Below are 18,109 nucleotides of genomic sequence, written 5' to 3'. Positions count from 1 at the left end.
GTTCTGGGTACTGATTTCTCAGGATCTATGCACCCAAACTGCGTGAAAATGTAATCACTTATCAATCTTAGTATAATATATTTGTCCAATGAATACCCGTTTATCATCTGCAGTTCTTCTTGCTGCAGCAATTTTAATGGCTAGTAGTGTACGTCTCAGAATAGAAAAGTGATTCGCAGCAAGTTGTTGATTAAAGAGCTGCGACAGCAACAGCCAACAAGAGAAAAGGCTTGGGAATGACAATTACGGCTTCTCACATTCAGTATCTGATCAAATGTATAGGAACATCCCTGAGTAATAGGAAATGTACCACTAGAAGTCACAACTGGTTGACCCCCAGATATAAAAGGAGGCGTTGAGTATTGTGTCGTCAGTTCTCTAAGGCACAAACCCGTCAGTAGTCCCACTTCCCGTCCAAAATATCGCAAAGGTTTCTTTCCCCATGACACTTTTTCCTCAGCCCTTAAAACTACTACCGTTCAATCGTTTTCTGTCAGCTATCTTCCGATGAGACCGTATTGGTGAGTGATGGTACCTGGACGTGCAGAAAACACCGCAGACCCGCATCCTGTGAGTCCTGCATTTGAATACTAACCACACTTTAGAGACAACAGTAGAAGTTTATGTGATGCTAGTGCGTGCATGGAAGGGCTCTACTATCTATCAAAAAGAATGTGTCTTTAGTACAGAAGCGATAAGAGCAGAATGATTCAGTGACACGAATTCGTTGGCTTCGAACGTGAACTAGTCACTCCATTTCCGGGACAGATCTTCCAGGTATATTTCAGCCCTTCTAAAGCTGCCAGAGCCGACTGTTGATGATGTCATTGCTAAGTGGAAACGCTAAGTAACAACCAAAGCTAAACCAAGACCAGACAGGCCTCATGCACTGGATAGGAGTCATCGAATACTGCTGGGGTGATTATAAAAAATCGCCCGAAATCAGCGGAAGGAATCACTCATGAGCTCCAAACTGCTGCCACCAGTCCAGCTTGCACAACTTTTATGCTTATGTAAAGAAAAAGGATGGGGCATAATAGTCGAGAAGCTCCTCATAAGGGGTACGTTTGTGTTATCAATGGTAAGTGACGCTTCACATGCTGTATAGAGCGACGCCATTGCAAGTAGTCGTCTGGAAATGAGTTATCTGAAGTGATCAGTTATACTATACCCTGTGGCAATCCGGTAGCAGGTTTCGGTTTCAAGAATTCCTGGAAACCTCACCTGTCATGTAAGCCTATAGCACCAACAGTGAAGTACAGAGAAGGATATGTTACAGTAGGGTGTTTTGGAGTGTCGTCCTCTTATTTCGCTTAAGAAAAAGCTGAATGTCGAGGGATATGAACACATTTTACAGTACTATGTACTCCGTGCTGTAGATAAATAATTCGTGACAATGATTGGTTGTATCAGCACGACAGTGCACCCAGTCATAATACAGCATCTATGAGACAATGGTTTGAGGACAATAAGATTCCTGCAATAGAATAGCCTGCTCGAAGTCCCGATGGAACACCTTTGCAAAGTGTTAGAATGTTGATACCGCTCCATCTCTGCGTTCAGCATCACTACTTACTCTTGTTTCTTCTGTTGAGGAAAATACGCTGCTGTTCCTCCACAGACATTCAGGGACCTCTCTGAAAGTATCCCAGCAGAGTTATAGCCGTCATTAAGGCTGAGTGTGGACACTCCCAAAATTAATATCCACTAATTTGTGCCCAAATATTTTTCATCAAATAGCGTAACAGTTATGATCCGTTTTAGTCACCTGTTTGTTTCATTGTCTGAATTTTTAATAATTTGTAACAAAAATGTGCAGTTAATAGCGAAAGTGTGCACGAAAGTCAAAAGGCTATTACAGTACCACAAGATATACTCAGTATTCGAAATTGACTGAAAACGTACAGAAGAATTCAGATCTGCATTGCGTAGCCGTTTATGCCATGGCGATATAGGTCATGCAGGTAAATGTTAACCAACATTACCCGTTTCCGTGTCTAACTGTCCATACTTTGTTATTCTGATGCAGGTACACTCGTAGACAGTACCAAGCTACAGCTGGCGAGTCTGTGAACGATCATTCTAACAGGTTGTTACAGTTCAACCGATAATCTGATAAGGCAGTAACCTATGATTAGACTTCTGATTAAGAAAATCAACTGAGATGGAGGCTTTTAACAGACGAAATGCGCGGCTCATCAGGCGACAACAAACTACGGCGGCCTCGGGTTTGGAATACAGGGGTGGACTCGTCCAGCACTAGGAAAGACAATGCGTTTCTGCACAGAGGCCAAGGTACATTGCGCAAATTGTAGAATTCACAAAGGACGCCACAAATTCTACCTAATGGCACAGTATTCAGTATAGTGTGAAATGCGTGATTATTTAGTCAGGCCCCACTCTAGGCCTCACTGAACCAAGTGATTCATCGATGTCGTTAAGTTTTTAAGTATGTCCCCATGATACTCGTCACTGAAGTGTAATAGTTTAGTTAGGTCCACACATCTACATCTACATGACTACTCTGCAATTCACATTTAAGTGCTTGGCAGAGGGTTCATCGAACCACAATCATACTATCTCTCTACTATTCCACTCCCGAACAGCGAGCGGGAAAAACGAACACCTAAACCTTTCTGTTCGAGCTCTGATTTCTCTTATTTTATTTTGATGATCATTCCTACCTATGTAGGTTGGGCTCAACAAAATATTTTCGCACCCTGCAACAAAATCTTCCTTCTCCAGACCATAAGGTCGACTCACCCCTCTTTCGTTATATGGCTTCCAGATAAGATGATTTTTTGGATTTCCCTTGCGATTGGTGAAGACCATTTTTAGTGCGACCAAGTGGTGGTTCTATGTTTGGTCATAGTCTGTGAAATTGCCAGCGACTGATTGTTCTTGCTCTGTGTCTAGTGCAATTTGGCGGTTGTTCCCGTTACATTTGCGCCATTTACAACCAGCGCAATGGCACTTACGACCGCCGCTTCTGCTACGGGTGGAAAGCAGCCGCAAGAAAAGAATTCTCTGCTGTTACAAACTAACGGCTTGACATGCCAGGCGCTCGCGCTCTTCGGGGAAGGCCTGCAGTTCTGACAGCCGCAAGGAAATGCAGGAGCGAGGTGCCTCCCTAGTGGGTCTAATGCTAGCGGAGATTCTGCCTGCTGTGATAAGCTTGCAGTTTCCCAACGCACACAGCCAGTCTGAATAGTACGAAGTCAATCTCGACTTCTCACTCATGTCCTGATGTGGCGTCAGCTGAGATCGAAAATCACGCGTTTTCCGAAGGCGAATAGTGCTCACGTTGGCGAGGCCAAAGTAGCCAATGCTTGCAACCCCACACAGAGAAAGAGCATCTACGTCCACATCTACATCAACATCTTCGTCACTACTCTGCAGTTCACACTTAAGAGACTGGCAGAGGCTTCTTCGGACCACCTTCAAGCTATTTCTCTACCCTTCCACTCTCTAACAGCGCGTGGGAAAAAATGAGCACTTAAATGTTTCTGTACGACTTCTGGTTTCTCTTATTTTATAACGATGATAATTTGTCCCTATGTACGCTTACGGTAATAACATTTTTTCCCATTCGGAGGAGAAAATTGTTAATTGAAATGTCACGAAAAAATATCTCACAAACGGAAAATCCGTTTGATTTAATGATTGCCACCCCAACTCGCGTATCATATCCGCGACATTTTCTCCCATAATTTGCGATAATACAAAACGAGTCACACTCCTTTGAACTTTTCTGCTTTTCTGACGTCCTCCGTCAATTCTATCTGCTAAGGCTCCCATACCGTACAGCCGTCCAAGCGTAGCCTAGACAGCCCATTTAGTAGATCTGTTGCACCTTGTAAGTGTTCTGCCAATAACAATCAATTTTTGGTTTGCCTTATATGTGTGATCGTTTCAATTTCAGTTGTTCGTAATTGTGGTTCTTGTACTTGAACTGACAGGCTTTAAGTTTGAGTGATTTTTCGTTTAACCGAACTTTAACGGAGTTCTTCTCGTACTCCCGTGGATGACCTCACACTTTTCCTTACTGGAAGATAAACACTTTTCGCACCATACACATACCGGTCTAAATAATTTTGCAATTGATTTCAATCTTATGATGTCTCTACTAGACGTAAGATGACAGGATCATCTGCAAACAAGCTAAGAGATGTGCTCAGATGGTCTCCTAAACCTTTTAAATAGATTAGCAACCGCAGAGGCCCTGTAACATTCCCTTGGGAATGCCGCATACCACTTTTATTTTACAACATGATTTTCCGTCGGTTACTACGTAATGTGACCTTTACAACAGGAAATCAATGATCCAGTCGCAGAAAAACGATACCCCATAGGCAGGCAATTTAATTAGAAGCCTCTTGTCAGGAACGGTGCCAGAAGCTTTCTGGTAATCTAGAAATATGGAACCAATTTCAGATCCGCTGTTGATAGCACTGATTACTACGGCCGAATAATGAACTAGTTGTGTTTCACAACCTGTGCTGGCTATGTGTCAACAGACCGTTATCTTCGAGGTAATTCATAATTAAATCATTCATATTGTGAATCCAGACAGTCAGTGCCTGACTAAAGAAGTGAAACACACCGAACGGTAGGAAGTGGGGGAGTGAGACACTCTGCGGAGAATCTGACCATTTGAAGAAGCATGTATCCTCCGTGTATGTGGATGGAGGGAGGTGGGAGGGAGAGGCGTGAGGAGAGGTGAGAGGGCTTCAGCTTTCAGCAGTTTGAGATTGTAGATCGAGGAGAACGCACGTTCAACTACCACCTCCTCTGCAGTCTTTTAGGACGACGATTTTCCCCAGTACATGTGTTGCATTATGACCCATTCATTACGAATGCTGGTTTTCTTTCTTTTTTTTTTCACGACGTTTCCGAAGTGTAATTAGAAATGTGAGACTTTTTCCCATCAGTTGCGATAGCGTGTATTGGTTTCGATTACTGGGCTGTGTGGTGGCTTTTGAGTAGGTGGCTGTGGCGAACTCTAACGTCAAAGAACGACAGATACTGTATTCTTACAGATAGACTTTCTGTTCAACACCTGCATGTTGTCAGTGGAACATATTTCCCAGCAAAAAGAATAAAGATAGTACCTTACACCACTACCTTTTTCCCGTCAGCTTATAGGTGTAGGACAAAGTTTGAGTGTATCTGTCGAGTGGTCCTGCGAAGTTTTTTCCCAGCATGATAACACCAGTTTTATGGCATCGTTAGTTTTTGAGTTGTATTGCGATTTTGTGCTGTCCTTGTGTAGCGCTATGCATATGGTTGTGTAATCATCCCCGATCTTCATGATTAAGTACATAATCAGGACAGATCTTTGCATCTGTTTCCCGACCAAAATAAATAAAGTACACTAACCTAACCTTCCTCTCCTGCATCTAGACAATTTCCATGTGTTGGGGGGTGCACTTGGGTTTTCTGTCCAGAAGGACCAGTGTTCGAGTCCCAAAAGGACTCCACTATTTTTTTATTTCCTGATACTTCCAAGCGCCTCTGGTGATATAATTGTGTTAGGGGTTTGCAATTGGGCTTTCCATCCAGGAGGACCAGGGTTCGCGTCTCTTAAAGGGTACCATCAATTATAATTTCCTACCAATTGCCAGGTGTCGTTGGAGTCGTGGACTGTGCGGCCGGTCCCGGCGGAGGTTCGAGTCCTCCCTCGGGCATGGGTGTGTGTTTTTGTCCTTAGGATAATTTAGTTAAGTAGTGTGTAAGCTTAGGGACTGACGACCTTAGCAGTTAAGTCCCACAAGATTTCACACACATTTGAACATTTTTTTGAATTGCCAGTTGTGGGGTGGAGTGGGGCAGCAGCACAGCACTGGGACGGAAAAATTACCAAGAAAATTCAAAATTCCCGCGAAATTGTCAAGGCCTCCTAGGGCAGTGTGTGATTCCTATATTGGAAGAGTGCAGGGGTGTGGAAACCACTGTTCTTGTGCAAGATGGTTGGTGAATAATGAAATCAGTGATACGCCTTTGTCATTTGTTTGACTTTTCTGCTTATGTCCGTTCCTAATCCATTACATGTGGAAACATGTCTATACATCTTTCTTGCACTAACACCACCAGATTTGCACTTGGTGGTTAAAACTGAAACTAATTTGTATTAAAGTATTAGAATGTATAGGAAATTGGTACTGACAGAAATAAGTCTGTGAAGCTTGCTCATGAGTTGCAGTCTGTAAGAGCATCGACCACAAAAGACGATGTTCTGGGTTTGAATAGCAGTTTTAGTGCTTTTCTCTAATCTGCCGGTACGTTGCAAAATACTGCACACCTGGCTGAAGAGTTAAATATTCATTCTGGGAACTACCCTCTAGTCTGTGACAAAACCGCTTCTTCGAAATATCTTTCCCCAAGAAGTGCTAGTCCCACAAGACTTTTATGGGACCTTGCAACTAATGCTTTTACTTTAAGTAGTTAGAAACGTGTGTGCTACGGTATCAATGTGAAAGTAAGTACTTTTAATTCCGATTACCATGTGTGATCTAAAATCGCCTCTGCTACCCTACATTTGAATACGAACACAATTTCGCAAATTATTTTTTATGTATGTGATATCAATTATCTGAACTTCATCTGACCGCTTGGAAATGAGTGAAAAGAATGATTGTCGATAATACTCAGAATCACTTACTTGTGCAACAATCAGACACAATATCCAAATGTTGCGTGACATAAACTGTGCCTTATTATGAAACGCAGCCACTGAATTTACACGAAAATTTTTAAATTACTCATTCTCAACGTTATCTTTCTCAGCATTGTCATACACCATACTGAATATTTTTAACAGACACTTTCTAAAGTTGGTTGAATTTATTCTTTTGAATTCGAAATGAAATATTTTTAAGTTAATCTTGGTGGGGGGGACTAACAAAATACTAAACATGACTAATAACGCTCTTTGGATACAAACACGTAGATATTGTTTAACGCAATGAAATAATTACACTACAATGATTAATAAACTAACAAAATAAGCTCAATGCAAATTAGCCTTTTTTTCAAATGATCTGTCTGTCTATGCAGTCACGTCAAATCATCCTCTATCCTCAGTTACACATCATGAAACAGCTCAAATAAAAATCACTCTGCGACATCCACCATCGAAGCTCCTCACTCTGCTATGACATAACACTCTTTTTCTCCCTCCCTGGCCCGAGCTCTACTAAATAATACTCGTATTATAATTTCTGGTAGCCAAAGAATACATATCTCTCTTATGTTCGACATGCAAAGATTGTCAAAATGATAAATATTCCGAATAAACTGTCAAATATACCAAGCAGACTGACATTTATCATGACATATATATTTTTCGTAACCACTTCTCCTAATATGTAAACCTTTCAAATTGTTAACTTTGGAAAGTAAAAGAGGTATTTGAAAGGGAAAATCTGCGAGGGCCTGTGAGACGTGCTTAGATATGTCGGTAAGAGCGTCTCGGTAAGAGTGTCGTCCACAAAAGTAAAGCTGCTGGGCTCGATTCTGGGCCTGACACACAGTTTCAGTCTACCAGAGAGCTTCAGTTAACAAATAGTTAAAATAATGTTTATAGAGTTGTGCCTGAAGTTCAAGTTCGTGGATGTGGAATGGATGTCATCGGGCAGCAGAACCACCATTATTCGTTCACCTGCTATGGGGCATAACGATGGCAGTCCTACAGGGTGTTCTTAATCTGCCTCCTGTCTAAGTGGCTTGAAGAAGCAACTTCCCTCAGTCACTGCAAGCGCAGACGGTCAAATGCTTTTCTACATATCCGAAACCTATTTCATAATTTTAGACTCAGTGAACAACTCTTCATGGTATTCACGTAGAGTTATTACAAACGGCAGATTTGGGAACATCAGAGCTTATCACGAGTATTTGATGAAGTTATTGAGCGACTTTCAAAATTTGAAATGCTACCATAAGCTATACAAAGAGATTTAATATCGCTTTAAAGGCTCAGCACAATAAGTCGAGTAAAAAGGCTAGAAAGCATGTATGTATCATTAGGCGGTGTAATTCGTTGCACGCAAATTGCCCAGACTCGATTCATCCATTATTGGAGAATAAGACTACTTAGAGACTTCTGGCAAACTTTACACATAAAATCAAACCTTTTCGAAACTTTTTCTCGCTAACGCACCTCCACAAAATAATGGAAGGAAAGAAAGTTTATTGCTTACTAAGTTTTAGATGTCCATGCAGTAAAACTTCAGCTTCAGGTTCAAATGTTCAAATGTGTGTGAATTCCTATGGGACCAAACTGCTGAGGTCATCGGTCCCTAGACTTACACACTACTTAAAATAACGAACGCTGCCAACACACACCCCCATGCCCGAGGCAGGACTCGAACCTCCGGCGGGAGAGCCGCGCGATTCGTGGCATGGCGCCTCTAACCGCGCGGCCACTCCGAGCTGCTTCACTTTCATGAAAAACATTTTAATCTACTACATCTGTGTTACTAATTCGCAACGCATTTTACAGACTTTATGCGCACATACCACTGAATGTACCTGCAAAATTATATCATTCTACGACACGTACGGCCGAGTGCACCAACTTCTATCGAAAGTTAACCATGGTAAAGTCGGCATTTAGTCCTTTTCAACCCAAAAATATGGTTTAACGACCTCGATCAAAGTTGGACCAGCGAGCACACTGCGGTTAAATTTGAACGTGGCTCACGCTCCGTTTTCTCGAGATCAGCACGGCTTTATAAGCGTGCAGTATTAAGACGGCGGAGCGTTTCGACATACTGAGAAAGACTCAAGGCATCGAATACCGTATCCTACACTTAAGGTGAACCCAGAAAGTTTATTAATTTGTGGCGCGGGATTAGCTGAGCGGTGTGAGGCGCTGCAGTCACGGATTGTGCGGCTGGTCTCGGAGGAGGTTCGAGTCCTCCCTCGGGCATGGGTGTGTGTGTCTGTCCTTAGGATAATTTAGGTTAAGTAGTGTGTAAGCTTAGGGACTGATGAATTAGCAGTTAAGTCCCATAAGATCCAGTGACGCCCATTGGCTGAAGATGACACTGCTGCCGGTCGGGACCGTTGGTGCTTCATGACCTGTTCGGAAGGAGTTTAGATTAGTTTTAGTTTTAGAAGTAAGGTAGAAGTCCTTCAAAGTGAAGTGTAAAATACGAAAATATAGAAAGGTATTAAATTATACGTTTTGTGACTACACACACACACATTCTCGTCAGATCGCATACTGCGATATCTAACAGTATTGACCAACCATCGTGTCATCCTTAGCCGACAGATGTCTCTGGATGTTCACATGTAGGGGCTTGTTGTCAGCACACAGGTCTCCCAGCCTTTGTGAATTTTTGTCAAGTAGCTCCTCAATTGGCCTCACAAGGGCTGAGTTCACCCCGCTTGCCAACACCGCTTGACAGACCCAGACGGTCACCCATCTAATAGCTAGCTAAGCCCGACAGCTCTTAACTTCAATGATCTGACGGAACCAGTGGTACCATTATGGCAAGCCCGTCGGCAGTTTTTGACTATACAGTCCCGAATAACAATCTCTGGCAGAAGATCGGTAAACAAGAATTTTTGTTTGCAACGAAAACTGGATTTTTGTGTGATTCATATAGTTACATGCAGATGGTATCTGTTCGTTCTGGCATGTCCGAAAGAACCGATACCATCTTTATATATATATAGTTAAGGCTCACCGGCCATTTGACCATCTTCTTCTGTGCGGATGCACAAACAGTGCCCGATCTCTTACGGGAATTGGCAGTAAAGCCGCGAGTAATGAATATAATGGGCAGGTGCACTATGAATATAGTGCTGAACAATAAGTTGGGAATGTGGGTCTCACTGGAGGCGTGCGAGAGATAAGTCCCTGCAGTCGCACTATCATCTGTGTCCTCGTTGGCTCAGCTACGCCGGTACGGTAGCTCAGCGTATTCAGTCAGAGAGCTGGTTGGCCTCTGAAGTAAAAAAAAACTGAGTGAGGATCAACAAACGAACTTTAACGGATGTTACGTGACGTTGTGATGTCCGCAACTGCCAAACTCAATGAAAAAAAAATGGATAGAGCGTCTGCCATGTAAGCAGGAGGTCCCTGGTTCGAGTCCCGGTCGGGGCACACATTTTCAACTGTCCCCGTTGACTTACATGAACACGTGTATGCGGCTATGGGTATTCATTTCATTGTAATTTCATTTATATGGCAGTAAGAAAGCACGCATTTTCCATAAAAACACCGATTACATGTATAAATTTTGATATATTTTATATTTGAACGACGTAGGTAATCCACCTGAAATGAATACACGACTCTGTACATTTTAAGTCGGAACTAGCGCTTCCGCTTCATCACTGTGTCACACAGTAACCCGTGACAGTGTTTTTATATGACGCATTTTTGTAACTGTTGTATGATACAGTAAACCTCTGGAAATGGGATGGGCTCCACTGTATTCATTTATTTAATTATTTCGTTACGTACAACCTTTCCCTTATCCTCATTATGATGGTATAAATTATAAATGAGTGTTTGTTTTGATTGTGGGTTCATCTGCAGAACAGCTGTAGGTCAGAGGTGCTTACTTTACTTAGGTTTTGTTGCCAACCTTACTCTTGTACGGAACTGATAAAGATGCACTTGCGGCAATAGAGTCTTCGAGGGTTGGTAGAGTACCCCTCCGACTCCCACTTAAGGAGGAGCAGAGTGACTGTTAAAGGCGTTCTGCCATTTTTCACCATTCGGTTTATGGTCTGGCTAGAGGGTGGAACAAAGCTGGGATGGGCTCCATGATGCAGCCTGAAAAAGTTGAAGAGGATGTTAAGATTATTAATCCGTTGTTTATCACCAAAATTATAGTTATTGTAATGTGGCGACCAACGTTTATAGTAGTTTTACAAATAAATTCAGTGGTTCGAAGTTTGGTAGTTTGTCGAGAACGTAGAGCACAACAGAATCCAGTAACACAAAGTCAATCTTGAGGTGTCTTCTACACGTTTGGTTAAATTTGGATTCTGTCATCTATTATCATACCTTTAGTGACGAACGTAAATAAGTTTGCCAAATATTAACTATGTGGTCGCTACTGTACAACAAAAGGTAGTGGAAATTATAGTACGATTTCTGGTTAGTTATTTGCGTGTGAATTGTATGACGTGTGGAAGTCTTTGATTTTATTTTTTATTTTTGGTCTGCTACCCATTGTCTCCACACTACCACGTAAGCAGTTCTACAATGAGACGTGACCATCTGCGTCTTAAATCAGGTTCAGATAGGAAATGCTTGTGAAGTTTAATTTTCTAATGACACCGAGAACCATCCAAAGGGGTGAGATCATCAGCGCGGAAAAAGGCAATAAATAAAGTTCTGCTTTTAAAGATTCATGGCTTGCATGTCACAATAAATTGATTATTCAGTTGAGAATCTTTGGTTTCGTATTCCAATAATTTCAGTCTCAAAAATCACTCCTGATAGGACCCCTGATAGTTATACCAATTGGTGAATTATAATGTCAGAAAGATAGATCGTGTCTGACTGTACGGCAAATATCCGCTAACTTCCTTGGTTGCTTGTGCCCTCTCAAGCGTTGTCCGTTGTGCACATGTTAATTGTTTGTATTTCACTTAACAATCAACTAATTACTTTGGGCCGACCCCTATTTACGAAATTCCAAGCATTAGTTCAAGGAAGGCAGGAAAAGCAAAAGTTCACACTGGAAAGTAAAAAAAAAAAAAAAAAAAATTGGTTCAAATAGCTCTGAGCACTATTGGACTTAACATCTGAGGTCATCAGTCCTTAGAACTTAGAATTACTTAAACCCAACTAACCTACGGACATCACACACAGCCATGCCCGAGGCAGGATTCGAACCTGCGACCGTAGCGGTCGCGCGGTTCCAGACTGAAGCGCCTAGAACCACTCAGCCACACCGGCCGGCTTGAGAGGATTAGAAATGATGATACTCACAAGGGCTCTCTAGAAGACTTATGTTTATAGGAGAAAATTTGCAAATTCATTTCCCTGTTAATATCTTCGCATCTCTTCGGCACGTTCCACTGCAATACAATGAGTCAAATGCACCTGTTGGCTGACGATGGTTTGCTGAGCGGCGTTTAACGCTGGCGTACCGCAGATTTTTTTAAAAAATGATTTACTTCCATCGTTACCATGGAACTGTGATTATCTTGCTTTTAGACGAGGTTGGCGCACTAGTACAGTAATGTAGGAAATACGACATCATAAATAAAGAGATGCATGAAAAACTAGCTTTTCGTAAAACGGAGGGTAAATTATCCAGACTGTACTAATCCAGTGTTTGAAGTTCTTCATACGTGGGAGAGCTACTTTTTTAAAGAATCAGGAATGAGGAGTGTGATTACCAATAATTTATAAAGTACTAACTGACGTGCATACTACTAGTGAACAACGTTTTTCAAAATCGAAATTGTGATTTGTTCCTTAAACCCCATTCTAAATTTTCTATCAAGCAAATTATCAGGCAATCGCTTATTTTCAGCTGGTCCGCAGAGTCGCGTTGCTTCTTATTGACGGAATCAATTTACATGTCAGTCACTTGTCTGGAACCGCATTACTGCACGTGACGTGGTATTTAATTTGTTTCTGAATGGGTGCTGTCAGCCAGCGGGCACGACGTCCTGAGAAAAAGCATTACTGCAGTTGGGGACCTACCCTGCTCGCATGGCACAAACTAGTTCCGTGTTTTCAGGTTGACTACTGTATAAACAGTACAGCTGTGGGTTAAAATATCCCCTCCATACTTCCGCCAAACCGAATTTGTGGCCGGCCGGAGTGGTCGTGCGGTTCTAGGCGCTACATTCTGGAACCAAGCGACCGCTACGGCCGCAGGTTCAAATCCTGCCTCGGTCATGGATGTGTATGATGTCCTTAGGTTAGTTAGGTTTAAGTAGTTCTAAGTTCTAGTCGACTGATGACCTCAGAAGTTAAGTCGCATAGTGCTCAGAGCCAGCCGAATTTGTGTTCTGTTCAGCTGTTGAAAATGGCTTCGCAATTATTATATACCCAAGTTCCGCAAGCGACTCAGTTGCTCTTGGAGGAAAGGTAATACGGTATGTAGTCGTTACTGTTCCACCCAGACAAATTTTGAGTAGAAAATGGCTGAGATTTCCTTTTCTTTTGCTTTCTTCGTACCAATATTAATTTTTCCGGTTTGAATCATTACCTTTGTTTAAGGTAATTGTTTGTTTCGCCAATATCTGTATAGCCCTCATTCCACAAGGTGCTAAAATTTCAACTTAATTTAATGTGGTATACGTCTGTAATCTAATGACCTACAAAATTGCTTTCAGATTTATGAGTCTCTCTCTTTCTAACTTCATATCTACACAAAAAAAATCGCAAAATGGGAAGGAGTCGAGTGGCATAAACGAAAGTTGATAGGGGTGTTTCTGCATCCGAAAGATGATTTATGTTCAGATAAGAGGATGTGAATCAGGTTTGCTTTAATGACACGCTGTAACGGTCGTGAGGGTTAGCTACCTTTGAGATAGGACTACCTTCAGGAATACCTTCAAAGGTTACAACGGTGCCATTATAAACACCTCACTGAGTTTGAAAGAGATTGTGTGATAGAACTACGAGAAACTGGAGGTCCTTCTGCGATATTCTAGAGAGACTTGGCAGGAATGTAGCCACTGCGCGTGATTGTTGGAAGCAGTAGTCTCGATAATGTACACGGTATTTCCAAAAGAATGATCTGACTTCAAATCTCCATTTTTATTGACAAAAAGTTACTACAAACATGGGATGAATTCCAAAACCCTGAAAAAATCTTAAAGTTGTAGCCATGCTTTCACAAATGCTGTTTATGTCCACCACCAGTAGCACAGACAACATCTTTTACGTTTTTACTATGATCAGTTTTCAGTGAAAACATTTCATTTCAGCGGTAGCGTGCGTAAATGGGGACTCCAGAGCCCTCATGATATTATTGAGCACGAAAGAGTCTCGCCTAAAGTGAACGTTTTTTCTGCCATTTCTTGTTAAAAGTTGTGCGGTGCCTTCTTTTTTTGAGGAAAACACAGTGACTGTCTTCAAACGCTGCGGAATTGGCTTTACCAACAGCTTCAGGGAGCCTGCGGTGACTTTCCATCAGGATAGCGCTCCACCACAATTGCACAACAACGTACGTCAGTTTCTCAATGAATCACTCCTCACGCTGGATAGGGCACACAGGACCACAAGACACTGCCCTGCATTCTTGGCTTCTAAGGTCGCCAGATGTGACCTCATGAAAATATTCATGTGAAGACATCTGAGGAAAGAGCGGTCAGCTGCCCCTCATCTCCTGACATAGAAGAGAATAACAGCCGCCATACTTCTTGTAAAAGCGAATATGATGAATTTAGCTATCTTCTAAATGTTTGTGCTGTTCCTGGTGGACACACAAAGCATTTTGTATTTCGCAATTTTTCCCATGTTTGGACTACTTTTCTATCACCAAATACGGAGTTTTGAGATCAAGTAATCCGTTTTTAAACACCTTGTACAGTCGCAAGACCAGGCTCCGGACGGCCACTTGGCGCTACCGACAGGAGCACCATCATAGATGACGATGGCTCTGGCGCATCATACTGCATCTGCAATGTGAGCAGTAGTTGGCACCACTGACACAACAAGCTGTATTTAATCAGCTACTTAAAGGACAGTTCTGAGCCAGATTGCCCACAGCATGAGTTCCACCGACCCCAAACAACCACAATTTGCGACTTCAAACGAAAGCCCATTAAAGGGCGGGGTGGAGGTCTGTAGTGTTTACTGGCGACAGGTAATTCTACCTCGGTGCCAGCGATGACGGGTGCTGGTAAGGAGGCCAGTTCCTCAACTGGCCTGAACCCAGCCTGTTTCTTCCGTGCTAGACGCACTGGATCTACACTTGGTGTTATAGTCTGGAGTGCAATTTAGTATGACAGCTGGACCCTCTCGTACTTATCCCACTCACCCTGACTGCAAAATTACACGTCGGTCTGGTGATTCGATATGTCGTGCTGCCATTCATGAACAGCTTTGCAGGATGTGTTTTCCAACCGGATAACGCTCGTCCACATGCCGCTGTAGTAACCCCACATACTCTACAGAGTATCGACATGTTGGTTTGGCCCGCTTCCGTCTCCAATCGAGCACATATGACACAGCATCGGGCGACCTCTCCAGCAACATCCACAAACAGCACTAACCGAATGTATTTGCAAAATTTCATTAGTCTACTGTTTTGACCGACCAAGTGCAACAGGCATGGACCTCCATCCCGCAAACTGACATCCGGCACCTGTACAACACAATGCATGCATGTTAGCATGCTTGCACTAAACAGTCTGGCGGTTATACCGGTTATCAGCATTTCACATTTGCAAAGTCTTACATTAACCTGTGATCTTGCAATGTTAATCACTTAAATGTGTTGCCCAGAAAATGTATTCGCTAAATTTCATTAGTCTACATTAATTATTTCTTGGTGTTGCGATTTTTTTCGTCGGCGTATTTCAACTGAACAGTCGCTGTTTATTTGTTGTTTCTCTAGTACTGAAACTTCACATTATAATCATTTTGTAAGCTTTGTTGTCAATCTTGCATCTGATGAGAATGTGAACTCGTTACTCATGGGTTGGAATGATTATCTTGGAATATTTTTTTGTATATTTCTAACAGTCGGCCGGAGTGGCTGAGCTGTTCTAGGCGCTTCAGTCTGGAATCGAGCGACCGCTACGTTCGCAGATTCGAATCCTGCCTCGGGCATGGATGTGTGGGATGTCCTTAGGTTAGTTAGGTTTAAGTAGTTCTACGTTCTAGGGAACTGATGACCTCCGATGTTAAGTCCCATAGGGCTCAGAGCCATTTGAACCATATTTGTAACAATCTTTGTCTGAATGTTCTTCAATAACTGTAACATTCCAGAACGAAATTTTAGCTGTGCAGCGGAGTGTGCGCTGATATGATACTTTCTGGTAGATTAAAACTATGTACTGGAGCAAGACTCGAACTTGAGGCTATTGCCTTTCGCAGGTAAGTGCTCTATCAACTGAGTTACCGAAGCACCCCTCCTCACAACTTCACTTCCGCGAGTACCTCGTCTCGTACCTTCCAAACTTTACGGAAGCTCTCCTGCGAACATTGGAGAAATAACTCTCCTGAAGAAAGGATATGGAGGATGGATGGTTAACCACAGACTGGGGGATGTTTTCAGAATGAAATTTTCATCCTGCAGCTGAGTATGCACTGATACGAAACATCCTGGCAGATTAAAACTGTGTGCCGAACCGAGACTCGAACTCAGGAGCTTTACCTTTCGCGGCCAAGCAAAACAACTTAATTGTACCTATGCGTGATTTTCAAGCTTTTTGCAGCACTTTATGATAACTCCAGGATATGCTATGTGATCTTGCATAACTCATTCATTTCCACTAATATATTTTCGTTTCCCAAGCTCCAAATTTTAGCATGTTTTATCAAACTATGTGAAGCCAGGTGAGAGTGCAGAGGCAGCTGGGGCCGCCTTGTGGCCATAATCTGGCTTCTCCGAACATTCTTTGACCTAATATGCAATAGCGACACAACCAAACCAGCACGTGGTTGAAGGCTCTCCAAAACTCGTACCCCTGATAAGATGGGACCCGAAGGGATTGGCGAGACATGAGAAGGGTGCTAAACATCAATAGAACTACATCCACGGCAGCCCATCTCAGATCTGAGTGATTCTGAATATCAGAACCCAGGATCAACGCGATCAACTCGTACGCTGATCTTCGTCAACAGTCCCCAAATTCCGTAGCCAAGGGTGTCATAATGAAACATAGCAGTCACGCAGTGTTACATGTAAAACAAATATGCTGCACAACACAGTTAAAGGACCACTTTTTCGACACTCCGTAACTGTCTCCTGTTGCGACACTGACATTTGGCTCAAAGGTGCCTTCAACCTTCTTCTGTAGCAGTGGTACCCTCGGTCTCGGCGATGCTTCGAAGAGCAAACTCTCGATACATGCGTAAAAATGGTCAGAGCTCAACAGTTGTAAGGTGAATTTCTGCTGTCGGACTGGAGCCACATTTCACTACTATTTTGCCCAATTCCACCGTGGACGTGTCACAAATGGAAAGGTCACCCCTTTCCCTTACCAACCATTCACCCTTTCTCTTGACATCTCTGCTGTGGAGGTCAGGACAGCGACGCACAAGAATGAAACTACGCGGTTTTCTTATGGGAGAACGAAGAGAACATATCAGACACACCGGCGCTCAGAATCTATAGGAAAAGGTATCGAATGAAAAACAGCCCACAGTTGCACTAAATTTTATTTATTTTAAACCTTGACCATGGTTTCTACTATAACAATAAAGCCTTCTTCAGAAGTCCAAAAAGTGATCAAAATAACATCAAGACCAGTGATACAACCTACAAATAAACTTGAAATTACGTAAGTGATAACATATTACTTACATACACCCTAATAAATGAAAAATATCTTAGCCCAGCGGCTGCGTCAAGACCAATAAAATAACTTCAACATACATAAGCCTGTTTCGAACATAAGTAAAATTACATTTGGCACCGTATGTCCTCCGCCACTACCTCTGTTATACTGGTCGCACGGTCGTCAAACAGGCTGCGCGCCGCGCACGAAAGGAGGCGCTCACCACAGTGACTACGTCGCATCGTTTATCAGGCAACTAGTCAATACGTACGACAATAAATTAACAACAAGCCTTCATGTGCAAATGAAGGACCATATACTTATTAATACGAATGTCCAACAGATGAATTACTGTTACATACGATCATTAGAGTGGTAGAACATTATCAATTTCGTAGAACAAAGTTTGTCGTATCACAATTTCATGCATGATTCAGAAACGAGACTACCATATGCAAATATAACTTCAGCTTACATTATACGTCTAATAGCTCACGGAGCTAATTTTTCCAGCCGACCGTAGTCGTACAAAGCCACACTACCAATGATTGATATTAGCTCTACGACTAGCATCCTAGTTCAAAAATGGCTCTGAGCACTATAGGACTCAACTTCTGAGGTCATCAGTCCCCTAGAACTTACAACTACTTAAACGTAACTAATCTAAGGA

At 42.4% G+C, this 18,109-nt stretch overlaps 1 protein-coding gene across 1 annotated transcript in view; it reads left to right on the top strand.

Annotated features, from left to right (window-relative positions):
- LOC126285146 (uncharacterized) overlaps window positions 1–18,109 on the top strand; it is a 663,374-nt gene that overhangs the window by 563,074 nt on the left and 82,191 nt on the right. The window lies entirely within an intron of this gene.

Source organism: Schistocerca gregaria, chromosome 8, assembly GCF_023897955.1.
Source record: "Schistocerca gregaria isolate iqSchGreg1 chromosome 8, iqSchGreg1.2, whole genome shotgun sequence".
Lineage (NCBI taxonomy): Eukaryota > Metazoa > Arthropoda > Insecta > Orthoptera > Acrididae > Schistocerca > Schistocerca gregaria.
The sequence above is the reverse complement of the archived record's forward strand: the minus strand, read 5'-3'. Positions and strand labels throughout refer to the sequence as shown.